This window comes from Xenopus laevis, chromosome 1S, assembly GCF_017654675.1.
Source record: "Xenopus laevis strain J_2021 chromosome 1S, Xenopus_laevis_v10.1, whole genome shotgun sequence".
In the NCBI taxonomy this organism is placed as follows: domain Eukaryota; kingdom Metazoa; phylum Chordata; class Amphibia; order Anura; family Pipidae; genus Xenopus; species Xenopus laevis.
The window spans coordinates 201558300-201564299 of record NC_054372.1 but is presented as its reverse complement, the minus strand read 5'-3'; positions in this window follow the sequence as shown (position 1 = coordinate 201564299).

Genomic DNA, 6000 nt, shown 5'->3' with positions numbered 1-6000 from the left:
TTAAAACTAGCACTTCCATTATACTTAAATATACTATTACTTAGCCTTTAGAGTGCTTCCACACCCCTATTTTTATACATTGCTCAGAATGACGACAAACTGTAGAGTCAGACATTGGCCACTAGATGTCAGTGTTCCCCAGAGCACAATACAGGCAACTGAACTAACACTTTGGCTTCAGCCAATTTATTCTTCATCCCAGTTAGAACATTAGAGGGGATTCAAGTTTTCCTTGTATTTATATTCAGTTTAGTGTGAATGTGATGTGAGACCCTGGGAGGAGACAACGCTGACCAATGAATGAACAACATGCGCAACTGTCAGCCAGGGCCACTCCTGACACCAGGGGAGAATATTGACAGTTAGAAGGGGAGACAAAAGGCGCCTCTTGTAACTAGTTCTAATTAACTCATGTAACTAGTTTAGTCAATACTGTGGCGCTCATTCAACAACAGATGCCCCCCCCCCATTTAACCCACTCACACGCTGAAGTGTTAAGTGCAGAGCAGATGGGGGTGATATTGGGCTGTTTTCTCAGGTTACTAGTCCAGCACAGCCCCAGCATTGCCCACTGGCACCTCCTCATACACTTTCTCTTTACTTTGTGTCTCTATGAGGAGATCTGGGGACACAAACCTTCCCTTTGTTGCCTGTGGCTAGTGAAGCCTTCAGCCTCCTACACAGCAGCTTGTTTATATAAACTATAGTAGTACTTATCTGTTATCTACTGTGTATCCTGTGCTTGAATGGCTGCCCCATGGCTACACAGCAGCTTGTTTATATAAACTATAGTAGTACTTATCTGTTATCTACTGTGTATCCTGTGCTTGAATGGCTGCCCCATGGCTACACTGCAGCTTGTTTATATAAAACTATAGTAGTACTTATCTGTTATCTACTGTGTATCCTGTGCTTCAATGGCTGCCCATGGCTACACAGCAGCTTGTTTATATAAACTATAGTAGTACTTATCTGTTATCTACTGTGTATCCTGTGCTTGAATGGCTTGCCCCCATGGCTACACTGCAGCTTGTTTATATAAACTATAGTAGTACTTATCTGTTTCTACTGTGTATCCTGTGCTTGAATGGCTGCCCCCATGGCTACACAGCAGCTTGTTTATATAAACTATAGTAGTACTTATCTGTTATCTACTGTGTATCCTGTGCTTCAATGGCTGCCCCCATGGCTACACAGCAGCTTGTTTATATAAACTATAGTAGTACTTATCTGTTATCTACTGTGTATCCTGTGCTTAATGGCTGCCCCATGGCTACACAGCAGCTTGTTTTTATAAATATAGTAGTACTTATCTGTTATCTACTGTGTATCCTGTGCTTGAATGGTGCCCCATGGCTACACAGCAGCTTGTTTCTATAAACTATAGTAGTACTTATCTGTTTTCTACTGTGTATCCTGTGCTTGAATGGCTGCCCCCATGGCTACACTGCAGCTTGTTTATATAAACTATAGTAGTACTTATCTGTTATCTACTGTGTATCCTTGTGCTTGAATGGCTGCCATGGCTACACAGCAGCTTGCTTCTATAAACTATAGTAGTACTTATCTGTTATCTACTGTGTATTCTGTGCTTGAATGGCTGCCCCCATGGCTACACAGCAGCTTGTTTATATAAACTATAGTAGTACTTATCTGTTATCTACTACTGTGTGTCCTGTGCTTGAATGGCTGCCCCCATGGCTACACAGCAGCTTGTTTATATAAACTATAGTAGTACTTATCTGTTATCTACTGTGTATCCTGTGCTTGAATGGCTGCCCCCATGGCTACACAGCAGCTTGTTTATATAAAAAATATAGTAGTACTTATCTGTTATCTACTGTGTATCCTGTGCTTGAATGGCTGCCCCCATGGCTACACAGCAGCTTGTTTATATAAACTATAGTAGTACTTATCTGTTATCTACTGTGTATCTGTGCTTGAATGGCTGCCCATGGCTACACTGCAGCTTGTTTATATAAACTATAGTAGTACTTATCTGTTATCTACTGTGTATCCTGTGCTTGAATGGCTGCCCCATGGCTACACAGCAGCTTGCTTCTATAAACTATAGTAGTACTTATCTGTTATCTACTGTGTATCCTGTGCTTGAATGGCTGCCCCCATGGCTACACAGCAGCTTGTTTATATAAACTATAGTAGTACTTATCTGTTATCTACTGTGTGTCCTGTGCTTGAATGGCTGCCCCATGGCTACACAGCAGCTTGTTTATATAAACTATAGTAGTACTTATCTGTTATCTACTGTGTATCCTGTGCTTGAATGGCTGCCCCCATGGCTACACAGCAGCTTGTTTATATAAACTATAGTAGTACTTATCTGTTATCTACTGTGTATCCTGTGCTTGAATGGCTGCCCCCATGGCTACACGCAGCTTGTTTATATAAACTATAGTAGTACTTATCTGTTATCTACTGTGTATCCTGTGCTTGAATGGCTGCCCCCATGGCTACACAGCAGCTTGTTTATATAAACTATAGTAGTACTTATCTGTTATCTACTGTGTATCCTGTGCTTGAATGGCTGCCCCATGGCTACACAGCAGCTTGTTTCTATAAACTATAGTAGTACTTATCTGTTATCTACTGTGTATCCTGTGCTTGAATGGCTGCCCCCATGGCTACACAGCAGCTTGTTTATATAAACTATAGTAGTACTTATCTGTTATCTACTGTGTATCCTGTGCTTGAATGGCTGCCCCATGGCTACACTGCAGCTTGTTTATATAAACTATAGTAGTACTTATCTGTTATCTACTGTGTATCCTGTGCTTGAATGGCTGCCCCATGGCTACACAGCAGCTTGCTTCTATAAACTATAGTAGTACTTATCTGTTATCTACTGTGTATTCTGTGCTTGAATGGCTGCCCCCATGGCTACACAGCAGCTTGTTTATATAAACTATAGTAGTACTTATCTGTTATCTACTGTGTGTCCTGTGCTTGAATGGCTGCCCCCATGGCTACACAGCAGCTTGTTTATATAAACTATAGTAGTACTTATCTGTTATCTACTGTGTATCCTGTGCTTGAATGGCTGCCCCATGGCTACACAGCAGCTTGTTTATATAAACTATAGTAGTACTTATCTGTTATCTACTGTGTATCCTGTGCTTGAATGGCTGCCCCCATGGCTACACAGCAGCTTGTTTATATAAACTATAGTAGTACTTATCTGTTATCTACTGTGTATCCTGTGCTTGAATGGCTGCCCCATGGCTACACAGCAGCTTGCTTCTATAAACTATAGTAGTACTTATCTGTTATCTACTGTGTATTCTGTGCTTGAATGGCTGCCCCATGGCTACACAGCAGCTTGTTTATATAAACTATAGTAGTACTTATCTGTTATCTACTGTGTATCCTGTGCTTGAATGGCTGCCCCCATGGCTACACAGCAGCTTGTTTATATAAACTATAGTAGTACTTATCTGTTATCTACTGTGTATCCTGTGCTTGAATGGCTGCCCCCATGGCTACACTGCAGCTTGTTTATATAAACTATAGTAGTACTTATCTGTTATCTACTGTGTATTCTGTGCTTGAATGGCTGCCCCATGGCTACACAGCAGCTTGCTTCTATAAACTATAGTAGTACTTATCTGTTATCTACTGTGTATTCTGTGCTTGAATGGCTGCCCCATGGCTACACAGCAGCTTGTTTTATATAAACTATAGTAGTACTTATCTGTTATGTACTGTGTATCCTGTGCTTGAATGGCTGCCCCATGGCTACACTGCAGCTTGTTTATATAAACTATAGTAGTACTTATCTGTTATCTACTGTGTATCCTGTGCTTGAATGGCTGCCCCATGGCTACACAGCAGCTTGCTTCTATAAACTATAGTAGTACTTATCTGTTATCTACTGTGTATCCTGTGCTTGAATGGCTGCCCCCATGGCTACACTGCAGCTTGTTTATATAAACTATAGTAGTACTTATCTGTTATCTACTGTGTATCCTGTGCTTCAATGGCTGCCCCATGGCTACACAGCAGCTTGTTTATATAAACTATAGTAGTACTTATCTGTTATCTACTGTGTATCCTGTGCTTCAATGGCTGCCCCATGGCTACACAGCAGCTTGTTTATATAAACTATAGTAGTACTTATCTGTTATCTACTGTGTATCCTGTGCTTGAATGGCTTCCCCCATGGCTACACTGCAGCTTGTTTATATAAACTATAGTAGTACTTATCTGTTATCTACTGTGTATTCCTGTGCTTGAATGGCTGCCCCATGGCTACACAGCAGCTTGCTTCTATAAACTATAGTAGTACTTATCTGTTATCTACTGTGTATTCTGTGCTTGAATGGCTGCCCATGGCTACACAGCAGCTTGCTTCTATAAACTATAGTAGTACTTATCTGTTATCTACTGTGTATTCTGTGCTTGAATGGCTGCCCCATGGCTACACAGCAGCTTGCTTCTATAAACTATAGTAGTACTTATCTGTTATCTACTGTGTATCCTGTGCTTGAATGGCTTCCCCCATGGCTACACTGCAGCTTGTTTATATAAACTATAGTAGTACTTATCTGTTATCTACTGTGTATTCTGTGCTTGAATGGCTGCCCCATGGCTACACAGCAGCTTGCTTCTATAAACTATAGTAGTACTTATCTGTTATCTACTGTGTATCCTGTGCTTGAATGGCTTCCCCCATGGCTACACTGCAGCTTGTTTATATAAACTATAGTAGTACTTATCTGTTATCTACTGTGTATCCTGTGCTTGAATGGCTGCCCCCATGGCTACACTGCAGCTTGTTTATATAAACTATAGTAGTACTTATCTGTTATCTACTGTGTATCCTGTGCTTGAATGGCTGCCCCATGGCTACACAGCAGCTTGCTTCTATAAACTATAGTAGTACTTATCTGTTATCTACTGTGTATTCTGTGCTTGAATGGCTGCCCCCATGGCTACACAGCAGCTTGTTTATATAAACTATAGTAGTACTTATCTGTTATCTACTGTGTATCCTGTGCTTGAATGGCTGCCCCCATGGCTACACAGCAGCTTGTTTATATAAACTATAGTAGTACTTATCTGTTATCTACTGTGTATCCTGTGCTTGAATGGCTTCCCCCATGGCTACACTGCAGCTTGTTTATATAAACTATAGTAGTACTTATCTGTTATCTACTGTGTATTCTGTGCTTGAATGGCTGCCCCATGGCTACACAGCAGCTTGCTTCTATAAACTATAGTAGTACTTATCTGTTATCTACTGTGTATTCTGTGCTTGAATGGCTGCCCCATGGCTACACAGCAGCTTGCTTCTATAAACTATAGTAGTACTTATCTGTTATCTACTGTGTATTCTGTGCTTGAATGGCTGCCCCATGGCTACACAGCAGCTTGCTTCTATAAACTATAGTAGTACTTATCTGTTATCTACTGTGTATCCTGTGCTTGAATGGCTTCCCCCATGGCTACACTGCAGCTTGTTTATATAAACTATAGTAGTACTTATCTGTTATCTACTGTGTATTCTGTGCTTGAATGGCTGCCCCATGGCTACACAGCAGCTTGCTTCTATAAACTATAGTAGTACTTATCTGTTATCTACTGTGTATCCTGTGCTTGAATGGCTGCCCCCATGGCTACACAGCAGCTTGCTTCTATAAACTATAGTAGTACTTATCTGTTATCTACTGTGTATCCTGTGCTTGAATGGCTTCCCCCATGGCTACACTGCAGCTTGTTTATATAAACTATAGTAGTACTTATCTGTTATCTACTGTGTATTCTGTGCTTGAATGGCTGCCCCATGGCTACACAGCAGCTTGCTTCTATAAACTATAGTAGTACTTATCTGTTATCTACTGTGTATTCTGTGCTTGAATGGCTGCCCCATGGCTACACAGCAGCTTGCTTCTATAAACTATAGTAGTACTTATCTGTTATCTACTGTGTATTCTGTGCTTGAATGGCTGCCCCATGGCTACACAGCAGCTTGCTTCTATAAAC